The sequence below is a fragment of the Carcharhinus amblyrhynchos genome, chromosome 19, assembly GCF_965287045.1.
Source record: "Carcharhinus amblyrhynchos chromosome 19, sCarAmb.v2.hapA, whole genome shotgun sequence".
NCBI lineage: Eukaryota > Metazoa > Chordata > Chondrichthyes > Carcharhiniformes > Carcharhinidae > Carcharhinus > Carcharhinus amblyrhynchos.
The window spans coordinates 13,715,388-13,740,169 of record NC_137342.1 but is presented as its reverse complement, the minus strand read 5'-3'; the positions used below and the strand labels follow the sequence as shown (position 1 = coordinate 13,740,169).

General features: G+C 44.4%; 1 long non-coding RNA gene across 1 annotated transcript; it reads right to left on the bottom strand.

Moving 5' to 3' along the window:
* Positions 1 to 405: 405 nt before the first annotated feature.
* Positions 406 to 8,357, bottom strand: LOC145355570 (uncharacterized). Its single transcript, XR_013889007.1, has 2 exons — positions 8,286 to 8,357; positions 406 to 708 (listed from the first exon to the last, which is right to left on the bottom strand). It is a non-coding gene; the product is annotated as an uncharacterized LOC145355570 (long non-coding RNA).
* Positions 8,358 to 24,782: the final 16,425 nt, after the last annotated feature.

Below are 24,782 nucleotides of genomic sequence, written 5' to 3'. Positions count from 1 at the left end.
CATGCGAGGTCAACGGATCTTTGCATGGTCCTGTCCCGCCCGCTATGATTCCTGTGGCTGGTGGGATGGGAAAATTCCTCCCCTTGGCTCAAAACAAGGACTTTTGGGATCCTTGTCACACTAAAGGAGGCAACAATCAGGACATTCCAGAAATTTGTTAAGGGATGTCACAGGAACCCATCACTTCTACACTTTCCACTAGGAAGCCACATAGATGTAACAGTAGGAGAAACAGTAAAAAATTATCAGCTTCATCATGCTTCACAGTAACAACAGTTACATGGCATTTATGATGAAATACTATCAGAGTTCTGTATGCAGTCACATTGACTCCATCAATGCTGCTGGTTCCATCCACCACTTTAACCACTGGTTGAATTGGAAACAATGCAATACCAAACCAGCAAACATACTGAACATTTAATGGTTGCTTACCAATATGTTAATGTACAAAAACAATGTCAATGCACCATTCTGAATTGCATTATTAATTTGTTTCCATGTGCAGTATTTTGCATTTTTAAATGGTTCACCCTTAGACAGTTGTGAGTTTTGATGGGTTTCTGAATCTGAGGAAATGTCCCTCTCTTCACACTCCATTGAGGATGATTTGTTTGTTTTTCACTTTGACTTTAGCATGTGGTTTTGAATTCTTGAGCAGTTTGCTCCATCTCAGCTCAAATTGCAGCATGTCCAGTCAGTTGAAAACTGAAAAAAAATCATATTTTCAAAAATAATCTCATATCATGACAATAACACAAAAACATGTATTTAAACTTTGGTGGCAAATATTATAATAAAGATCAGCATTAAACTATTGTAGATTACAAAATTCATCCTTTATATTTTGCTAAACAGCTGAATATAGTTATGGTTCTAATTTAATTGGATCCCTAAATACATCTGGTAAGTATTTCAAAGATTCCCATTTTGGTAATTTATTAAACACTAAGTATAATTAAGGCTTCTTAAGGTTGTTTTTTTCCAGTGCATTGTGAAGCTACTTTAAGGACTATGAGTAAAAAGTAATGAACAAATCAAAACTCACTAATGAGCTGACTTCAGCCTGTTTTCTCTACTGAAAACTTTCCTGACAATTCACTTGCAATCTTTCTTTAATGAGTAGCCTTGCCTTGAAATACTTCACCCGTTATGTATTTCCAAGCTGGTTTGGGTCTGTCTGTAGCAGACATTGGGTCTGATTCTCCCATCGCGACCCGCGCATTTTCTAGCGGGTCCAGTCTGGAGAATCGCGTGTCGACCATTTCACGGGATTCATGTATGCGCCAGGAATGCACGCGCATCTCCCAGAGCCGGAGAACAGTCACAGTCGAGACCACACTGGAAACCGGTGGGAAGAGAGGGAAGTCATTTGAATCTTTTTTCCTAAAAAGTGTTTTAAATATATTTTGCCTGTCGTTATCGGACCCAGCACAGAACTTGCTGGGCCTGATAGTATCTCTCACCCTGTCAGGTCCTGCCTGCTGGAATGAAGAGACGGCCATGCAGGACCCCCCCCAGAGGGTCAGGCAGCAGGGTGGTGGTGTCCCTTGGGGTATGGGCCCAGCCACCCAGCCCAGACTGATCCCAATGCAGAATGGCAATGGGACACCCAACCTGCACCAATTGCCCCAGACCCTGCCCACAATAGGCCCCACCCCCAGCCCTGCCCAATGCCTGATGGGCAGTATCGAAGTGCTCCCTGGGCATCGGCACTTTGCCGTTTTGGCACTGCTGGGGCATAGACTGGCGTTGGTGATGCCTCCTGGCCCGTGCCCAAGGGCAATCATTTCCCCCCCCTCCACAACACCCGACCCCCTGGGAGGGACCCGCTTGTCCCCCCCCTTCATTCTGGTGGGGTCTCCTGCTAGTTCCCTGAACATGGCTGAACGGGAGGGTGGGAGATACTATCCTGGCGGGGTGGGAGATATTATCGGGCCCGACAAGTTCCGTGCTGGGCCCGATAATCACAGGCAAAATATATTTAGAATATATTTTTAAAAAGATTCAAATGACTTCCCTCTCTTCCTGCCGGTTTCCAGCGTGGTCTCGACTGTGACAGTTCCCTAGATCTGGGAGACGCGCGTGCATTCCCGACACACGTGTGAATCCTGTGAAATGGCCGACATGCTATTCTCCAGACCAGACCCACCAGAAAAGTTACGGGTCGCGATGGGAGAATTGGGCCCAATGTCTGCTACAGACAGACAGACAGACCCAAACCAGCTTGGAAATACACAGTGGGTGAAGTATTTCAAGGCAAGGCTGCCCAGCCATTAAAAGAAAGATTGCAAGTGAAGTGTCAGGGAAGTTTTCAGTAGAGAAAACAGGCTGAAATCTGCTCCTTCTCTCTCTCTCCCTCTTTTTTTGAAATAAGTGTCCCATCTGGTTTGAGAAGCCAAGTCGACCAGGAACTTAGCAGTGAACCAGGATCTTGTGATAATTCCAATAACTTCCACATCTGACCGCATCCAGGAAAAACCAGCTAATCTAAATTAGCTGCAACATTTAAAATCCAGGCTTCGAGGACATTCAAAGTATACTTACATTATTCCATTCTTATATTCTAATATTCTGTGTATATCTATCTGTGTGTTGTGTCTGCCCCCATGACTGCCACATTTCTATTATTATCCTGGAGTTCAATGACTCCTGAAATTGCTCTTTTATTGACTCAGGCAAATGCTGTTTGACTCTATATTGCTCCCAGCTTAAATAATTAAATACATTCTAATATGTAAAAGGAATATCCTCATGATAAAGAAGCTTAAATCTTTCTTAGAGAGGAAGGTAGCCAATTCACCCCTTCTCATCTGGTCATAACAATCTTAACTTATGTACCTTCCAACATTAGAGATGTATTCACCTTACTTTTTAATCAAAGTACAATTAAAACCTCAGGTACCTGTTCTCTGAGGCAGAGAATCCAATGTTTGTTATCTTCCTTATTTGCACCTTGAAGCCGGGCTTTCAACTTCCAAGAATTGGTCGTGAGTTCATTTGGCGTACGCAAGTATAACCTCTGCTACACAGTCTGAGTGTAAAATAGGCCACCCCTCCCCATTTTATCTGCCAATACTGGATCTCCTTTCCAAACTTAATTTCGCTACCCCAACTAAATCTTCCAAGCAATTTCACACAACTGGAAACAAAGATGGTATTTAGCGATTTATCTGTAACACGGTGGCGCAGTGGTTAGCACCACAGCCTCATAGGACCCAGTTTTGAATCCTGGCTTGGGTCATTGTCTGTGTGGAATTTGCATATTTTCCTCTGGTCTGTGTGGGTTTCCTCTGTGTGCTTTGGTTTCTTCCCACAGTCTGAGAGACGTGCTGGTTAGGTGCATTGACCCAAACAGGCGCCAGAGTATGGCGACTAGGGCAATTTCACAGTAACTTCATTGCAGTGTTAATGTAAGCCTTACTTGTGACGAACAAATAAAATAAGTAATAAATTTCAGTTGTGAGTGATGGTATATACCATATATGTGCCACAAGAGAGCAAGCACGATGAGAGAATTTCCAAACAGCCTGCTACCACAGAGAACATAATTAGAAAGCATTTTGCCCATTTGCTATATAGGCTTCATGGAACAAGGGATCAGAAAAGTAAATATAGGTTTATTGTTAAGAAATGTCTACCCATGCTCAGTGCCAAATAATCTAATTGACCACAGCTGTATGTAATTTTAACGATCTGGCTTAAACAGAACGAGTTGTTTTTGGATCAGTCACAACCCTGTGCTTTGCACGCCTGAATGTGGTTAGTGTTCAGATGAAAGATAAAAATCACTTCATAACCAATTTAATTTTGGAATAATTGAATATGTATAATTTAGCCCAACCACAATTATAGTACTGTACTAAAACTGAGTGGTAAATTTCTCCCCAACATATTCTGCCTGTCTGGTCAATTACTGCTCTGGCTCCATTCTGGACAATTTCAATTTACCGTACTTCCGAATTCCATTCTCCTCTCACCTTTACGATATCCAATTCTGGTCTGTTGCCTCCTGATTTTCCCTCTCCATCTGTCTCTAGAATTCTGCGCAGAAACCAACAACTCAGCCCAACCAGGTCTGTAGTAGGACGCAGTCCAGTTCAATGATGACAAGTGCTCCAAATAATGGAGTCAGGCACACAGTATAGAGTGTGGAGTTTGATACCTTTCTGCAGAGACATGAGTGCTGACATCTGAGTCACGTTGCAGAACACATGTTGCAGAATACACTAAAGAAGTGTAATGCAACAACAGGATTATTCACAGTGATGGTTAAACTGAGCACTGTACTGTGCAAATAATGGGAGCTAATAACATCATCAAGGCTTGCTTTTGCATAGTTTTGGACTTTCCAATTTGTCAAAGCAGGATTTGTTATTTCAGACTAGTGAAAGCTGATGCTCGGACACTACAAACTGCAGGATTTCTGAAATGAGAATAGAAAATTATGGCAATGATCAGCAGGTATCTGTGGAGAGAGAAGAAGCATTTCAGATTGATGGTCCTTTGTCAGAACTGGGTGTTGTATCTGGGTCAAGACTACGCTATAAAGCCATTGTCTTTATGCTTGGAAACTTGCTGAGCTAACAAGTCTCCAGCTGGTTGCCTTCAGCAGTTTTAAAGTAACAATGGCCCCTCAGACGATGGCTGGAGGTCCCCGGATGTTCACACCGGCAGGGTTCTCCACTCAGTGGGAATTCCTACTGACAGCAGTGGGACAGGAGAATCCTGCCACTAGCAAACAAAACACCATCTCCCACCAGCGAGAAACAGGTGGCTGAGAGGCCGGAGAATGTGGCCTGCTGGGTCTGCCCCAGCCAACAAAGGCAATCTTTCGCAGGTTTTAATCACCCACTGTGGTACTAATAAAGTTTAAAGTTTTTAAAGTTAAAGTTTAAAGTTTATTTATTGGTGTCACAAGTAGGCTTACATTAACAGTAACACTGCAATGAACTAATGGACTAAACAGTAGTGGTTCTGGTATGAGGGTTTCAACAAAAACTCACTTGATGGTTGCAGTAGGTCACATCATGAATGTGGGCCAGCGAGAAATCTGTGTCTTTAACAAACAGGCTACAAACACACTGTATCCAGGAATCTCAAGCTCTCAATGCCTATCCACAAGTAATGGGGTAGACCAAGATGGCCTGAAGAGTGAAGCGTATTCAACTTCACTCACCCTGCTCCCATGGAAATCAGTGGCGTCTACGTCAACCGAAAGAACTGCCGCTGGCTGACTCCACATGCAGCCCATCTAGCTGATAGGAGACAGAGGGTGGTGGTTGATGGTAAGTATTCGTCATGGAGTTCAGTTACGAGTGGTGTGCCTCAGGGATCTGTTTTGGGGCCACTGCTGTAATTTTTATAAATGATGTGGATGAGGGTATAGTTGGGTGGATTAGTAAATTTGCTGATGACACCAAAGTCGGAGGAGTGGTAGATAGTGAAGAGGGGTGTCATAGTTTACAGAGAGACTTGGACAAGTTGCAGAGCTGGGCCGAGAGGTGGCAAATGGAGTTCAATGCAGAAAAGTGTGAGGTAATTCAGTTTGGCAGGAATAACAAATGTGTAGAGTATAGGGCTAACGGTAGGACTCTGAATAGTGTTGACGAACAGAGGGATCTAGGTGTATACATGCATGGATCCCTGAATGTTGGAAATCAAGTCGATAAGGTTGTTAGGAAGGCATAAGGTGTCTTAGCGTTTATTGGTAGGGGGATTGAATTTCGGAGCCGCAACGTCATGTTGCAACTGTACAAAACTCTGGTGCAGCCGCACTTGGAGTATTGTGTACAGTTCTGGCCCCCACATTATAAGAAAGATGTGGAGGCATTGGAGAGGGTGCAGAGGAGGTTTACCAGGGTGTTGCCTGGTATGGAGGGAAGGTCCTATGAGGAGAGGCTGAGGGATTTGAGGTTGTTTTCGTTAGAAAGGCGGCAGCTAAGAGGAGACCTTATTGAAACGGACAAGATGATTAGAGGTTTAGATAGGGTGGACAGTGATAGCCTTTTTCCTCCGATGGAGAAAGCTAGCATGAGGGGACATAACTTTAAATTAAGGGGTGGTAGTTATAGGACGGATGTCAGAGGTAGGTTCTTTACCCAGAGGGTGGTAAGGGTATGGAATGCCCTGCCTGCTGCAGTTGTAGATGCACCACGTTTGGGGGCGTTTAAGAGGTCCGTGGATAGGTTTATGGATGGAAAGAGAATGGTTTAGGTTAGAGGGTCATTGCTTTTTTCTTATTGGTCGGCGCAACATCGAGGGCCGAAGGGCCTGTTCTGCGCTGTAATGTTCTATGTTCTATCTGTAAAGACTGCCAACACAGTGCAATCCCATCCTGCTGCCATAATGCATTATGCTGTTGAAGACTGGCTGCTCTATTTTCTTATGTAACATGTCGATGCACATGGTGAGTAACTGAGTGAAGCACTTGAGGTCTTCTCAATGTGATAATGTGCCGTATAAATATGTGAAAGAGATTGGCCAAGAAATGGGAGCTGCATAATCAGAGTACCTAAGACCAGGGGCTTTAGCACTTGTTGAATTTTTATTTAAGTTTGAGTGAGGATTCAGTGAAGGTCAGGAACATTTGTTTTCAAACTCGTCCCTTTCTCATTGGGATATTCATTAAGTCAAACGCGTATAAGTAGATGCCTAAGCAAAACCAGAATTATGAGCACCATTGTTTGAATGGACATTGTGTGTGACATTTGCACCAACAAATTTCTCCCAGTCTATTTTTCATTGTTGTTTCTGTGACATCACCATAAGTCATTGCGCCCTTTTAAACTTTCTAAAGCTGATGAATGGTCCGTGATTACTCACAGGCAGCAAATGGAGCTTTGCAGTTTTAAATGATTCACAGCCTTGTTCTATCAGTACATGTGTGACTTGCAATCTCATCCAATCTCAATGACTTCTGCCTTGGGCAACTAGTTATCCTGCGATTGAAGTTAACAAAGGAAAATGGAGCAAAAACGTAACAAATTAGCATTTCTGCCTCCCTTTACACTTAGTTATCAATTAACATACATTTTTAGAACGATCTATTGCTTATACAACAGCACAGCCCGTTCTGTAACTCAGACAATCCTGTTTTTTGTTGTGGTATGAAAAACTTGACATCTTCTGTTGATGCCAAACAATCTTTAGACATTATCTACTCTTGATTACCATCCAGAACCTCTTACAAAGAGCTTTTGTTAGCATTACAAAAGAAAAATGACGATGTAATCCGACACAAAGCCACATAAAGTGATTCAATCTGAATAACAAGAATAATTGAACGAGCAATTGGACAAGGTGCAGGGTGCACACTGGGTAGGGCAAAGTTCGAAAGTGGATGGGAAGATAATGGAACCATTGTAGGTGCAGGAGAGTGAAAAGATGGAATGGGGGGTAAAAGGGGTAGCACGGTGGCACAGTGGTTAGTATGGCTGCCTCACTGTGCCAGAGACGGGGAGAGGCGACTCTCCCCAAAGGGCTGAATTGGCGAGAAAATAGGTCTAGATCAGACCCGAATCTCCCCACTCTGTGCACTGCAGAAATAACAATGTTGGGTGGGGAGGGGGGGCTGTTATTCGCGCCAGAGTCTGACAGCTGTGAAACTCTGTGCATGCGCAGTGGCCTCAATCTGTCAGTCTTTCCATTTGCTGGTCAGCTCAATTGCTGGCCAGCCTGGGACACCCGCAGTGCTGCCCCTCCAACCTCCCCACCCATGACAATTCCCAGGCCAGCCCCGACCACCCCCCCATCCAGGACCACCCCGGTCCAACCCACTCCCACCCCAGCAGACCAAACCCCACCCCTCCCCTGACAGGAGGCAGATCTCTGCCCCAGTAGACCACCTCCCCACCCCAAGCCGGCATCCCTCCAGCCCAGACCGGTACCCATGCAGAATGGCAACAGGACCTGCCACTCCCACTCATCGCCCCCTAGGCCAGTCCACAATAATCTCTGCCCCTTGGCACTGCCTGATGCCCCTTGGCACTGCCTGATGCCCCCGGGCACTACCAGGGATGCAGGCTGGCACTGCCAAGGTACCCATGCCCAGAGGACACCACCCCTACCACGCAACCCACTGGGATGCCCCAATTGCTTCCCCTTCACTCCAGCAGGGTCTCCCGCTAGCTCTCCAAAAGTGGGGAACTACTCTAAACCGTCCTGGAGTGAAATATTCCTGGCGGGGTGGGAGATGTTATCAAGTCCGGCAAGATCCATGCCAGGCCAATCATTGCATTTAATATAGATTTCAAATGCATTTCGGAAAGATTTAAATCGCTTACCTCTCTTCCTGCCGGTTTCCAGTGCGGCCCCAATGCGACTGCTGTCCGGCTCCGGGAGATGTGCGTGCATCAGGAACGCATGCGCGAATCCCACAAAATGGCTGACACGCGATTCTCCTGACCCGTCCCACCAGAAAATATGCGGGTTGCGATGGGAGAATTGCCCCCCGCAGGATTCAATTCCTTGGGTCATTGTCTGTGTGGAATTTGCATGTTTACCCCGTGTCTGTGTGGGTTTCCTTCAGGTGCTCCAGTTTCCAAAGATGTAAGGGTTAGGTGGATTGGCCATATTAAATGTGTGGGGTTATGGGGAAAAGGCCTGGGTAAGGTTCTTTGTCAGAGAGTTGCTTACTCGATGGGATGGTTGGCCACTTCCTGCACTGTAGGGATTCTGTGGAAAAGGGGAAGTAAGATAAAAAGTGAGAGGGAAAAGAAAAGGGAAATGGGCCTAGAGACGGTAGAGGAAGGGACATAGAAAGGAAGGAAGGAGAAAGGGGACAGAAGTGAACACACTAAATAGACAGAGGGCCCTGGAATTTAGTTTCTTAATTATTTTGATTCAACCACCTGATCTATTTCTTGTTATACGTTTAAGATGGCAGTACACCTAAGCTAGGCTGAAGATCTTATGTATCATCTCAATGGGAAATAGAGATCAAAAAAATGGCAGAATCCACTACAGTTCCACTGAATAATTGCAGTGCAGGGCAACAATGGAGAGGGTAATAAATCCTGACCTGTGCAGTAATATCATAACTAGGCTCTGGATTTCTTCAACAGAAGAGAGCTAGGGACCATGTTGTTATCAACAAGTTAACATTTATTGACTTTGCATTATTCACAGAGACAATCTTTCGCAGGAATCCATTCACACTTTCTTCCGTCCAAATTCCAGTTACATGAGACCTGGCATCATCTGACATGACTGTTGCAACATTCTTGCTGTTTTGTTTTCTTCACTCAGGGGACATGGCTGGCCAGCATTTATTGCCCACCCCTAGTATCCCTTGTTTAGTGGGCAGTTGAGAGTCAATCACATCTCTGTGGCTCTGGAGTCACATGTAGGCCAGACCAGGTAAGGACAGCAGATTTCCTTCCCTCAAGGACATTAGTGAACCAGATGGATTTTTCTGATAATCGACAATGGTTTCATGGCCGTCAGTAGATTCTTAATTCTTAATTTATTGAATTCAAATTTCACCAACTGTCATGGCAGGATTCAAACTCAGGTCCCCAGAACTTTAGTTGAGTTTTTAGATTTATAATCTAGCAATAATGCCACTAGGCCATCACCTCCCCTTAATCCAAGGAACCCTGCTTTTGGAATACTGGAAAAATATTGAATTTCCCGCCAGTTGTTTTTAAAAAGGCTAATTATGGGCTGTGAATTTCATGGGTCAATGGCACGTCCAGCTGGCACACCTACACTGGAATATTCCCGTCCTGCTCACCTCACGAATCGTAGCGGGCAGGGGGATGGACCGTGCAAAGATCCATTGACCTCGGGTGGGATTTTCCGGTTTTGTGGTGAGCGGGAGAAGAGATACATTATGCACCTGATTCAAAGAAGAACGGTTGTTCCCTAGCTGGATCCCATTGCTCATTGGTTAAATCACTGGCCTGGGAGAAGTATTCTCTGGACATTTTTGTCTTTCTGAACTCAGAGTCAGAGAGTGGTTGAGTGCTTGAGTGCTTTGACAGAATGTTACAAAAGAAAGAAAGATATTCTTGCTCTCTCTCTTCCCTGCCCCCACCCCGTTTTTGTGTTACATGTAATCCAGACTGAGTTTACATTCAGTCAGAAAATTGTCATTTGAATAACTCATCTGTATTTTTCAAAGTCTACAAAATTGGAACAAGTGAGAGTTGTCAAAGACAATGGGCAGGATTCCCCAACCACTTAGTGGCGCGTCTTCCAGTGGCAGAGGCTGCTCACCATCGACTACTAACAAGATCTACGGTGTCTACGGTGTTTTGCACGACTCACTGGTCCTGCCACAGGGGGTTCACTTTCGGCAGGGCAATAAAATCCCGCCAATGGAAATGACTGTAAACTTCAGCCAGTGTTTCATTAAAGACCTATCTGAAAGGACTTCCCAGTATACTATGGCTAGACTTCTGCTAGATCAATAACATTGGAATCTTTTTGATCTTTATCCTTCCTTTTAAACAAAGTGTTCCCATACCCCTGCCTCTGCAGAGACTGTGCTTGTTTTGTTTTGAGTTTGAATGTGAATGCATGGATAGAGGTGTCTGTTTTAAAAACGGGAAAATTGTTACACTTACAAATTGTCTACCTTTCCAGTATTTTTCACAAAGCGAAACTTCACTGATGGTAATGACTCCTTAGTCTGTTTTAGAGCATTAGTTGAATGCAGAATGTTGTTAAGGACACTAGCCCTTCTCTAAATGCAGGCATAGGTTGGTGAAAATTGAAAATACAAGGGGTGGAGGGATGTCTTGTTAAACAGCTATTCCTAACAATGGGTTAGTGGGCTATCTTGATGAATCTACTGTCCATGTGACAATTCAGTTATGTGAGCCACCTTGCTCTAATCACTGTCCATTAATATTTTGCTCTCTGGTGAGGTAGGAAGTTAGGATTGTCCAACCCAATACTACCTGCTACATATAAATAATATGTATTTGGTGGTCAACCAAAATCACTGTCCACTATTAAGAAGAACGTTGGTTTATAACAGACTCAATAGGAGGTGATGGCCTAGTGGCATTATCGCTAGACAATTAATCCAGCAATTTAGCCAATGTTCTGAGGATCTGTGTTCGAATCCTGCCATGGCAGAGGATGGAATTTGAATTCAATATGAAAAATATCTGGAATTAAGAATCTGTATGAAACCATTGTCGATTGTCAGGAAAAACCCATCTGGTTCACTAATGTCCTTTAGGGAAGGAAATCTGCTGTCCTTACCTGGTCTGGCCTCCCTGCGACTCCAGAGCCACTGCAATGTGGTTGACTCTCAACTGCCCTCGGACAACTAGGGATGGGCAATAAATGCTACCAGCTAGCGATGCCCATGTCCCACAAATGAATAAAAAAAAGCAAAAATACACTTAAAGGAGGAATTCATAGACTTTTTAAAAAATGTATATGATTTTGCCTCTGATAATCCATTGCCAGTATTTTGTGTTTAAGTTTTAATCTCCAAATCTTGCTGTTAATTTCACTGTTTTCCTTTTCTAATCAATTATTGTTCAATCAAGGAGGCAAAAGGATTGCCAGCAGCTTGTATTACTTAAAAAGAAAAATAAGTTTATAGAGGAGGAATTCAGGCATGCCAACTAAACAATTATTTCTGGCATCTGACACTCCTATCTATGAAGCAAAGCAACCCATTACACACTCAGTAACAATCAATGCTTCGAAAAGCTGATCTTTACTCCTGCGGCTAAAGAATACCTAGCGTGCAGAAGGAGGCCATTTGGCCCATCACGTCTGCATCAACTGAGTGTGTGCCTTTATATGCCCTGTTTGTGATCAGAACTCTCCACTCACCAGATGAAGGGGCAAAGCCCTGAGAGCTAGCGGCATTTGCTACCAAATAAATCTGTTGGACTTTAACCTGGTGTTGTGAGACTTCTTACTGTGTTTACTCCAGTCCAACACCGCATCGCCACACCTTGGATTATTAACAGCAGCAGCCACTGCTTTCTGTGCTGCTACCAGCAACATGGAGCTCTGATTGGCAGGAGCTCTCAGGAGTGGGATTTGCAGAGATGGATGTTGTGGGGTGGTGGTGGTGGTGGTGGGGGTGGGGGGGGGGGGGGGCAGAAGAGGGTTTTCTAGATCAAAGGGGAGGCCCAATGATGGACAGTTAAGTGCCTTATTGCACTTAAATCACCTTAGGCCTCCCCAATAGAAGTGGTGCAGTGTTCCCATGGGTGCTGCAATATTTGTGGGATTGGGAACTGCAGTATGGAAGTTAAATCCTGACCATAGTTTCAGGGCAACATGATGGCACAGTGGTTAGCACTTCTGCCTCACAGTGCCAGGGTCCCAGGTTCAATTCCAGCTGTGGGTCATTGTCTATGTGGAGTTTGCACATTCTCCACACTGTCTATGTGGGGTTTGCACATGTCTGCGTGGGTTTGCTCCAGATGCTCCAGTTACCTTCCACACTCCAAAGCTGTGCAGATTGCACTAATTAGCCATGCTTCAGTGCCACGTAGTATCAGAGAGATTAGCAGGGTAAATATGTGGAGTTACGGGGATAGGGCCAGTGTGGGACTGTGGTCAGTGCAGGTTTAATGGGCTAAATGGCCTCCTTCTCTACTGTAGGGATCCTTTGATAAATAGGAAGGGCAATACTTTATACAGTTCTTCCAATGTGACCTCACCAATGCTCTGCTTAATGGGGTGATAAAATGCCTGGAGAATGTATTCCATGTCATGGGAGATTTGCAATCTGGGGGATTGATGGAAATGGGACTAAATGCCAAGACTACCTTCTTTGAATCTGCTTGGTAGCATGTCTTTTGTTTTGGCCTTTTTCCCTTGGTACCTACTATTTCTCTTTTCTGAGCCAACATATCTGGAGGAAGCAATTGGAAAGCGTGGAGGATCCAAGCCTTCTGGCAGATTCTGACACCTTGCAAATTCCTTGCTCTTACCTCAGCGCGTTGACGTTACTAATAGGCAGGTAAATTATGCAGGTCCCTCAACTTCTCACTAAGAGCCCTAGGTGCCTGCATTGAATCTTGCAATGAGGATAAAAAATGAATACAGGACAGGGTCAGAGTACACTGACAGCAGAAGTCATGTCCCAATATGCATCTGACCGTGAAGGAATATCAAGGCCAATGAACCAAACAAATTGAAAAGAAACCCCCACAAAGTGCTGGACATTGCGCTGGGAACAAAACCATGTTGTTTTCCATTTGTTGTTAATTGAATTTTTACTGCACCTCATTACAACTCAGGGAATGGTTTTTGTTTCTTTTTAATTTATTCAAGGAATTGGGCGTCACTGACTAGACCATTCCCAATTGCCCTTGAGAAGACAGTGATGAGCTGTCTTATTGAATTGCTGCAGTCCATCTGGTGTAGGTGCGCCCACAGTGCTGTTAGCGAGGTACACCCACAGTGCTGTTAGGAAGGTACACCCACAGTGCTGTTAGGGAGGTACACCCACAGTGCTGTTAGGGAGGTACACCCACAGTGCTGTTAGGGAGGTACACCCACAGTGCTGTTAGGGAGGTACACCCACAGTGCTGTTAGGGAGGTACACCCACAGTGCTGTTAGGGAGGTACACCCACAGTGCTGTTAGGGAGGTACACCCACAGTGCTGTTAGGGAGGTACACCCACAGTGCTGTTAGGGAGGTACACCCACAGTGCTGTTAGGGAGGTACACCCACAGTGCTGTTAGGGAGGTACACCCACAGTGCTGTTAGGGAGGTACACCCACAGTGCTGTTAGGGAGGTACACCCACAGTGCTGTTAGGGAGGTACACCCACAGTGCTGTTAGGGAGGGTGTGCCAGGATTTTGATCCAGCGACAGTGAAGGAACAGCCGATATGTTCCCAAGCCTGGGTGGTGTGTGTGACTTGGAGGGAAATTTGAGTGAATGTTAGAGTTGGGGTGCCAATCAAGCAGGCTGCTTTGTACTGAATGATGTCAAACTTATTGGACATTGTTCTCATCCAGGAAAGTGGAGAGTATTCCATCTACTCATGACCTATACATCGGAGATGGCAGACAGGCTTTGGGAATCAGGAGATGAGTTATTCATGCAAGATCTGGAACTCTGCCCTACTTTTGTAGCCACACGGTCTGAGTTTGAAGGCATCCCCACTGGCGGAAGGTTCTGGAGCATAGGGGGATGAAAAGCGGAACTTCCCAGCCGGAGAATTTACATGGTTAGTCCAGTTAGGTTTCAGTTCAATGGTAAACCCCTGGATGTTGAGAGTTCAGGATTCAGCAATGAAAATAACCTTCAACGTCTAGGAGCAATGTTTACCTTGTCTCTTGTTGGAGATGGTCATTACCTGAAGCTTGTGTCGCATAAATGTTACTTTCAACTTGTTAGCCCAGGACTGGATATTATCCAAGGCTTGAATTTTAGAATCTGAGGTTGTGTGCTCGTTTGATCCAAGCACATGTCAAATTAGGTGTCCCAACATCATTGCCAAGTGTGCAATAATGAGGTTGGTGGCAATGCGCAAGGGTCTGTCAGTTAAAGCCACTTTAAAGCACATTGCCCATGTGATTTTGTGCTCATTGCAAAATGAGCAGGCGGCAACATGTTTTTTTTTCAAACTCTCTTTCAAAAGTTGAATGAAAAGCCTTAGGAACTCAATGCTCTGCCACATTGTGGCTTCTCCTCCTCCCTCACCCTTCACTGCCATCAACAGGTGGGTTGCTGGCATTTCAGAGTGGCACACCTCACCCTCCAATGCACACAGGCTCAGCTGCACACATCCCACCTTTGGTAGTGCCAGCTTCAGTGCCAGTTGACACACAGACACACTCTCACACCCATGAATGTCAGGAGGAATGGGCATCTGACTACACTCCTCCAAACAATGCCATCTCTGTATTCACACTTGCCAACTGCAAAAGATCCCTGAACCTTTTGCCACACTGAAGCCACGTGCCATGCACCACAACATGCCTGCTGACTGAGTGGCAACCTTTGCCCAGGCTTTCTTGGTGACATGGGGCAACCTCCTCTAACCATCTCTTGACATCAAAATGCCCTACCTGACACTGACCTTCTCAGGGCAGAGCACCCATTAGACTTGCCCTCCCACATTCCCATCCCATCAGGTGCTGAGGCTATTACTGCAAGCAATGCTTCCTTCTTCTAATGCAGAAAGCTCCCTCTGCTTCCCCCACATCCCCAGGCAGTCCTCAGGGCACTGATTGCAGAATGTTTAAATCACCCATTTTTCCCTAGTGGACCCAGTGCCCAACTCGCAGTCAGAATGGCCGAGTGGTCGAAGGTGCTGCGTTCCGATCACAATCTTCTCTGGAAGCGTGGGTTCAAATCTCACTCCTGTCGTTGACTGAATATTTTCCCCATAACTCGGTACGTAACTCACTCTGGTGATCAAAATGAACCCAGTGCCCAACTCATTATCCCACCTGCTCGCACTGGTAGGCCAACAGGAAGACATGTTTCAGGCTGGCTGGGTCTTAACTGGCCACCCAGCTTAAAAATGGGTGGAGAATGCATTCTTACCTGGGAGAAAATTTTACAATTGACTTCACATGCATGCCAAGCATGAAATTTGAGACCAGGTCTTGCTGCATTTGGTCATGGATTGATGTTCCCCAGAATATTACATAAGAACATAAGAAATAAGAGCAGGAGTAGGCCATCTAGCCCTTCGAGCCTGCCCCGCCATTCAATAAGATCATGGCTGATCTGTCGTGGCTCAGTTCCACATTCCCGCCCTCTCCCCATAACCCTTAATTCCCTCTCTTATCAAAAACCCATCAACCTGCGTCTTAAAAATATTTAGCGAGGCAGCCTCCACCACTTCAACGGGCAGAGAATTCCAGAGATTCACCACCCTTTGAGTGAAGAAGTTCCTCCTCAACTCCGTTCTAAACCGCCCCCCTTTTATCTTGAGGCTGTGCCCCCTAGTCCTACTGTCTTTTTTGAGCGGGAAGAGTCTTTCCACCTCTATCCTATCCATCCCATTCATCATCTTATACGTCTCAATGAGATCTCCCCTCATTCTTCTAAACTCTAACGAGTACAAGCCCAGTTTATTCAGCCTCTCCTCATAGCTCAACCCCCTCAACTCCGGTATCAGCCTAGTAAACCTCCTCTGCACTCCCTCCAAGGCCAAAATATCTTTGCGCAGGTGCGGCCCCAAAAACTGCACACAGTACTCCAGCTGCGGCCTCACCAATGCCCTATACAGCTGCAGCAAGACCTCCCTACTTTTATATTCAATCCCCCTTGGGTCTCTGGATTACTAGCCCACAGACAACACCACAGCGCCACCACCTCCCTGCTGGCCCAAGCAGTCTAGTGCATTAGATTCTGCTCGACAAAGTGGAAAATTACCTAGATACATTCTGACCACAAAAAGTGGACAGATCCAAGCCAGTCAAATCAGTGTACTCTTGATTGAATGGTGTCAGCAACAGTGCTGCCACACAGGGCTTACACAGCAATAATCTGTTCACAGATGCTCAGTTTGTGTTCCAGTAAGACTGCTTACCTTCTGACTGCTTTACAGCCTTGGTCAAACAAGGATAAAAGAGCTGAACAGAACATATGATTCTTCTATGATTCTATGACTAACTCTTCTTGACATCAAGGCAAATGTAAGATCTAGGAGCTTGAAGTAAATGGATATCAGGGCGAAAACTCTGCTCTAGTTGGAATCATACCTGGCCAAATGGATGATGACTGAGTTTGTTGGAGGCCAAACTTCTCAGTCCTGGAACATTGCTGAAGGAGTTTCTTGGGGGTTGTGTCATATGCTCAACTATCTTTAATTGTTTCTTCAATAATCTCCCACCCATCAAATGGTCAGAAGTGGTGATGTTTGCAAGATGTTCAGCACTACTTGTGACTACTTAGATACTAAAGCAGTCCATGCCGATATGTAACATACCTGCACCTTCAGACTTGAGCTGATAAGCAGCAAATAACATTCATGTCACACACATGACAGCTAAAACCAAGAGAGAATCAAACAATCTCCTCTTGATATTCAATAACATTGCCATTATTGAACTCTCCCTATCAACATTCTGGGCACTATTGTTAATCAGAAACAGAACTTGACCAGCCATATATAAATACTGTGGCCACAAGAGCAGATCAGAGGCTTAGAATCCTACTGACTCCCAAAACCTGTCCATCATCTACAAGGCACAAGTTGGGAGTGTGATGGAATACTCTTCACTTGTCTGGATGAAAGCAGCTCCAATAAGACTCAAGAAGCTCAGTACCATCCAGGGCAAAGCAGCCGGCTTGATTAGCACTCCATCCACCACCTTAAATCATTCACTCCCTCCACCACCGATGCACAGTGGCAGCAGGATGTACTATCTACAAGATGGAATGCAGCAAATCACCCAGGCTTTTTCAACAACATTTCTCAAACATATGACCTTTGCCACCTAGAGGGACAAGCACATGGGAACACAATCAACTGCAAGTTCCCCTCCAAACCACTCAGCATCCTGACTTGGAAATATATCACTATTCCTTCACTGTCGCTGGGACAAAATCCCAGAACTCCCTCTCTAACAGCACTATGGGTGAGCCTACATCTTAGCGACTATAGTAGCTCAAGAAGGCAGCTCACCATCATCTTTTCAAGGATAATTAGGAATGGGCAACAAATGCTGGTCTAGCCAATGATGCTCACGTCAATTGTGAAAGAATAATAAAACATTCACAGTAATTGCCTGCCTTAAGAAAAATGTATAAAGAAACAAAGTGTTGAAAAAATGAGAGTGTGATTACAGAGCCAAGCCTCTCTTCAGATATTTGGGTTGGTGAAGATCTAAGCTGCATTTTTGTAATCCAAAATTATACATCCAGTCCTATGAGATGAGATGGATTGGAGCAGTCTGACTCGGGCTGAGATTGTAAGACAGAGCTTATGATTTGAAATTGGCAAGCTTCCAATAACTCCATACATTACTGAACTTGCATTTGTTCCTCACAGTGGAGACAGTAGGCAATAACAAGCCTCGGAACTGGGGTTCATATTACTCGGCAACAACAACTTACGGGAGGCAACCGCTTAGTTGTATTATTGCAGGATTGTTAATTACTCAGAAACTCAGCGAATGTTCTGGGGATCCAGTTCGAATCCCACCACGGCAGGTGGTGGAATTTGAATTCAACAAAAAACATCTGGAATTAAGAATCTACTGATGATCATGAAACCATTGTCAATTGTCACAAATGTCCTTTAGGGAAGGAAATCTGCCTTCCTTACCCGGTTTAGCCTACATGTGACTCCAGTGCCACAGCAACTGACTCTCAACTGCCCTCGGGCAACTAGGGATGGGTAATAAATGCTAGCCATGTCCCACGAATGATTTAAAAAAATTAAATAACTTCTTATTTACATTAAAACATCCTGAATTGCTTCACAGAAGCATATCAAAGTAAAATTTGACATGGTGAGTGTCACTGAGAGCAAATCAACAAAAGCTTGGTCATCGAGGTTCAAGGAGAATAGAGTGGTAGAGAAATTTAGGAGCAGAATTCCAGTGCTTATTGGACCTCATAAGATAAAGGCATAGCCACCAATTGTGAAATGACTTAAATCAAGGATGCAAAAGAGGCTAGAATTTGAGGAGTGCTGACATTTTGAAGGATCTTCCAGTTGGATAAGGAACATTCTACTTCACAAAGCTAATGTGAGTCCCTGCCTTTGCTCCATTATAAACATAGAATTTCATAGAAATTTCATAGAATTTCATAGAATCCCTACAGTACAGAGAGGGGCCATTTGGCCCATTGAGTCTGCACCGACCACAATCCCACCCAGGAACCACCCCCATATCCCTACATATTTACCCACTGATCCCTCTAACCTACGCATCTCAGGACACTAAGGGCAATTTAGCATGGTCAATCAACTTAATCCACACAACTTTGGACTGTGGGAGGAAACTGGAGAACCTGGAGAAACCCCACGCAGGCACGAGGAGAATGTACAAACTCCACACAGTCAGTGACCCGAGCCAGGAATCAAACCCAGGTCCCTGGAGCTGTGAAGCAGCAGTGCTAACAACTTGCTACCGTGCCTAACGTCACAGAGTCTGTTTATAAACAGTCTGAGAATCAATGGATCATGTGTCAACTCTGAAAAAATCTGAGTACAGACTCAACTTGTGAAGTTAAGAAAACAATGAGTAACTGGATCTGAATAACTTAGATGAAGAGATAGAGAGTAGTGTATCTAAGTTTGCAGATGACACAAAGCTCGATGGGAAGCTAAGTTGTGGGGAGGACGTAGAGAGGCTGCAAAGATATATAAAGAGATTAAATGCGTGAGCAACATGATGACAAATGGATTATAATGTAGGGAAATCTGAAGTCATTCGCTTTGGTTGAAAGAATAGAAAAGTTGAATTTTTTTTAAAGTGAGAAACTTGTAAAGGTTGATGTTCAAAAGAGCTTTGGTCTGCTGGTACAGGAAATGCAAAAAGTTAACATAAAGGGACAGTAAGGAATTAGCAGGCAAAGGGTATGTTGGCCTTTATTGAAAGGGGATTGGAGTACAAAAATAACAAAGTTTTGCTAGTGTTGGGCAGGGTTCTGGTGAGACCACATCTAGAATGCAATTTCCGGTTTTGGTCTCTATGATTAACAGAAGAGATATTTGCACTGGAGGCAGGACAGTAACCATTCATTTAATTGGTCGCTAGGATTAGGGTAAGATAAGGATGAGGTGGCACAGTCACACAGTGGTTAGCACAGTTGCCTTATAGAACCAGGGACCTAGATTCGATTCCAGCCTTAGATGACTGTTTGTATGGAGTTCGCACATTCTCCCCGTGTTTGCGTGGGTTTCCTCCAGGTGCTCCGATTTCCTCCCACAGTCCAAAGACATGCATGTTAGGTAAACTGGCTATGCTAAATTGTCCCTTAGTGTCAAAGGAAGTGTAAGTTAGGGGATTGGGCCTGGGTAAGATGCTCCTTCGGAGAATCGGTGCAGACTCAATGGACCAAATGACTTCCTTCTGCACTGTAGGGAATCTACATATAAAAGAGGCTGAGCAAATTATAGGGCCTATTCTCTCTGGCGGTTAAAAGAATCAGAAGCAATTTCATTGAAACTTGTAAAATTCTGAAAGGGCTTGATTGAGTAGGTGCTGAGAGATTGTTTTCGCCAGTCAGAGCATCTAAAATACAGAAGCACATCCTCAGGATAAGAGGTGTATGATTTAGGGCCAAGATGAGAGGAAATTACCATATTCAAAGGGTTGTGAATCTTTGGAATTCTCTGCTTTGGAGGGTTGTGGATGCTCAATCATTGAATTCATTTAAGGCTCCGATAGACAAAGTTTTGGTCTCTCAGAGAATTAAGGGAGGTGCAGAGCAATAGGCAAAGTGGAGTTGAAGCTTAAGATCAACCATGATTGTATTAAATGGTGGAGCAGGCTTAATAGGCCACATAGTCTACTCCTACTCCCATACCTTGTGTTCTGAACATTCATGTCTGCTGTGTAAAGATCCTCACTGGGTGAAGTTTGGATCTATAGAGAATCTAGAACTTGCTAGAGCAGGGTGTGAAAGCATGAGATTTATTTTTGAATCATGTAGCCCTTGAACATGTCGAGAGGTAATACTTCATATGGTACAATTTCCAGCACTGATGTATCAGATGTGATTTTGCTTTTCAGATCAAAGTATCTTTTTCAAGTGTTAACTCTGTGGTAGCACTCTCCCAATGTGGGATGGCCCACACCAGGAATACTGATCAAGAAATCGCAAGCCTATGATTTTCCGTGCATTAAGTAATGGCAGGAGATGTGAGTCATGCACTTCCTGCGAGCAGGCTCTCAGACAAGAGTGGCTGACTGCAGAGTAGAACCTTATACTTCTCACATCTTGCCATTATTGGTGAGTGATGGATGGTTGTTACCTCTTGGAACTGAGTTGATTGGACTAATAAGGACAGAGTTTTTATTCTGAGCTGCTGATGCTGAGAATGGTTTGTCACTAGCCTTTTCTTTCTTCTTTCTAATAACCTCTAATGCACTCAAGTAATAAAAGCAAACGACAGCAGAAATGCACTGTGATGAACTGAAGATTTTCTGTATCTGTGTAAGAAACCATTATTCCATTTTAGAACCTTAATTTGGCATTTTACCCTTTTAAAAAAAAACACATAGAATCCCAGCAGTGCAGGAGACCATTTGGCCCATCAAGCCTGCACCGACAACAATCACACCCATAACCCCACATATTTACCCTGATAATCCCCCTGACAATAAGGGGCAATTTAGCATGACCAATCAATCTAACCTGCCCAATTCTGGACTGCAGGAGGAAACCGGAGCACCCAGAGGAAACCCACACAGGCATGGGGAGAATGTACAAACTCCACACAGACAGTGGCTTGAGACAAGATGTCAATATATTTGTTCCTTACGGTGTCACTGTTGTCTCTTGTTTAACTATTGTCAAAAACTGAATATTGCAAATGTTTGCATCGCAACAAGGAAGAAGTTACCTTTTGACAACAAGTGGTTCTGACAAAATGTTTCCCCTTCGCACCACTGGAGTTTCCAATCGCAGACAGCACTTCCTTTAAGAATTGCTAAGTATCAAATGTAAATGTCATATTGGAGACATCTGTTCCTTTAGTTGTCTGGTATTTGGAAACAGGTGGTGACTTTTCCAGTCAACATGTGGAATCCACTTTGTGATAATTAAGGCACAAACAGTGCTTTTAGTAATTGAGCCTCATAAAACCACAAACTCAACACAAAAATCATAAGCACAGTGCCAAATGCACTGGAAGATCAAAGGAGTGGGAGGATGAAGCAACAGAGGTAAACTGGGCAGTTCACTCTTTTATAAGACAAATGCACAGTTATAAATTAATTGAAAGTCTCTTAAAGAGGCACTGCAGCAAAAATAAAACTTTCAAAGGAAACTTACCAGATTAACTTCAAACATAGTTTTTGGAGCTGATAATGCACCCCAGCCCCTGTGCTATCAGCTGGTCTTGAAGGGTCTCACTGGACTCTTCATGCTCTCTTCCCAGAATCACCCAGGTACCAACATTGCTATGGAAGAGAGGAAGGTAGTTGGATCCAATGCACTCCCTTCACGGCTCTTTGCCTGCCCCTCTTAATGGCTACCTTTGCAAAGGGGCAGACCCATGAGGAAATCCTCCAATTTGCATTCCCTGCATTTGATGGTCAGGAGAATGAATAAACGATAAAAGAATGGCTGTCACCTCACACTATCTATCCGAATGTGGAGTACAAGCCGCCTGGGTGTCTATGAACCTGCAAAGTAACTATAGCTGTAACTGTAACATAATAGTTGCTATGTGCAACACCCTCTGTGCCAAATCCACACTGGTAAAGGGAAGGACTCCCGTGTAGAGAGCCCTCTAGAGGAGTACACTGCCCTCCCCACCCCCAAGAAAGCAGAGCAACTGCATGAACTGGCAAACATATCAGAACAATATCTTAAGGAAAAATGAAATAGTTTAAAATGCTTAAATATGAGTATGCAAGAAATACAAAAATGGTCAGTGTTTAACAGACAAAAATCCATCCTCGTGTTTAAATCTCCCCAAATCTAAACGCAACAAAGTTCATGCAGAGTTTGTTTGCCTGATACTGCAGTGTACACTTATTCCAGCGGGGGACACCCTACTTACATAAGTCCAGAAAGTTTAGTTATGTATTGGCAAGGATCCCAAAGTGTGGATGGAGATGACATTGTAGCTGAAGATTTCGCTATTGCTGAAGGTGAGAAAAAACATGAGAACTCAATTAACCCCGCGAGGCTAACCTTCCCATCAATAAATAGAACCTGCTGCCCAGGAAGATTGGCTGAAAGTGAAAAATGTAACCTGTATTTTCCAGCATGGTAATTGGGGGTGGGCTTCTTCAAGCAAGTGGTCTGTGCACCCTCTCACCATCCTGTTTCTGCACTGCCTCTACTGTATAAATATCAGTGACTCACAGCAGAAATTGGCCCACTGCTGCTTGGATAGGGAGACACCAAATTGTGCAGCAACTGAATAAAGGAAGTGTTGTACTCTAAAGATGTTCGGGTTAGGTCGATTGGCCATGCTAAATTGCCCCTTTGTATCAGGGGGATTAGCAGGGTAAATATGTGGGGTTAAGGGGATAGGGCCTGGATGGGATTGTTGTTAGTGAAGCCTCAATGGGTGCAATGGCCTCCTTCAGTACTGTAGGGATTCTATTCTATGAAAGGATGGACTCCTGGGAAGTGAAAAGAGTAAGTCCCCTATGAGAATAGTATAGATGCTATACAGAGAAAGGTATCTGGGATAGTCAATCAATTCCTTAGCACTACACAAGCACACTGCAGGAAGAGCACATGAAATGACCAGATTAGCAAAGGCACTATTTCCTGTATGAATCAGAGTAATGAATCTCCCTGGTTACCTCTCACCTTCGCTGAACCATCAACTGCGAACTATCAATTGAGAGAGCATCTGCACAATTCAAAAGCAACGTTTAGAATCAAGAACGCAGCTTGTTAACTTACACATTGTATAAAGGCTTGCACAGTTTTGTATTCTTACACTGCAGAATCTACCCAGGAGTATGATGAGGTTCATTCCTTGAACGTGAAGTTTTTGCAGAGTAACAGGACAGAGTAAAGAATATTGATGGGTAAAGAATAATAATGTGATGCTGTTTTGACTGATTTGAGGCAATCAGTGCAGTTCTGGAATTGACTGCCCCGGTTAACATCCTCCCTTACCATCACAGAGCCGAACACTCATCCACAAACAGGAGGGATATCTCTCCCCCCAACTACCCCACCTCACCAGTGGCTTTGCCCAGATCACAGGTTTCCCCATCATGCTGGGTGTCATCAACTGCAAAGGTGTGGGCAGCATACGGCAATGCTAAGGTATATCACAACCGCAGAAGTTGCCACTTGCCAAATGTATGGTTGCTCTGTGGCCAGTTTCAGCACACAATGCAAGTGAACGCTCACTATGTCATTGTGTTTTCATTCCTCTCCAACCCACTGTCCCTTATTTGTTCAGTCACCATGTCAAAGCAGAGAGAGGCTGCTGAACAGTAAGTTTAATATCTGCCTTCTCTCCTCAACCCAATCATGAGTCCAACATACATTAAATGGGACTCATGCTGCCTTGACAAACATCATTAAGCTGATGACTGGGTTGCTGAAGCAATGGTTCCAATGCCTTGACTGCTCTGGAGGAACCAGATATGGCCTCGGTCTTGCTACTGGCCATAACCTCACTGACAGCAATTTCACTTAGTGACCCTCATCTCCTCCATCAGGATCAGGATGAGGACTAGTTAGCTGCTACTGCCTCCGCTTACACACCCCTTTGTCTTGTAAGGGAAATTGAAGGGTATGTGGGTCAGTGAGTGTGCTGCAATATGCTTGGGTGATGTAGCTGCTATGGGTGAAGAGCTGGGAGCGTGTGCAAGGTATGAGATGTGTTTGTGAGGCTTGCAGCACTGCGCAACCTGTGATGGTGTACTGGAGCTCTGACTGCTTGATACCTGGTTCCTCCAGAGCAGTCAAGGCATTGGAACCATTGCTTCTGCAACCCATCATTGACTTAATGATATTTGTCAAGGCAGCATGAGTTTCATTTGATGTATGTTGGACACATGTGATCGGGTTGTGGAGAGAAGGCACTGGATGGAAAGTGTTGGTATGTAAGTGATGGAACTGCAGTGAATTGAGCTAGTAAAACTTGGCATTAGAAGGTAAATTCGCTGACAATGACCACTCATTTGCACAGTTTTGTATTTTGACATCATTAAACTCCTTCCAGCAG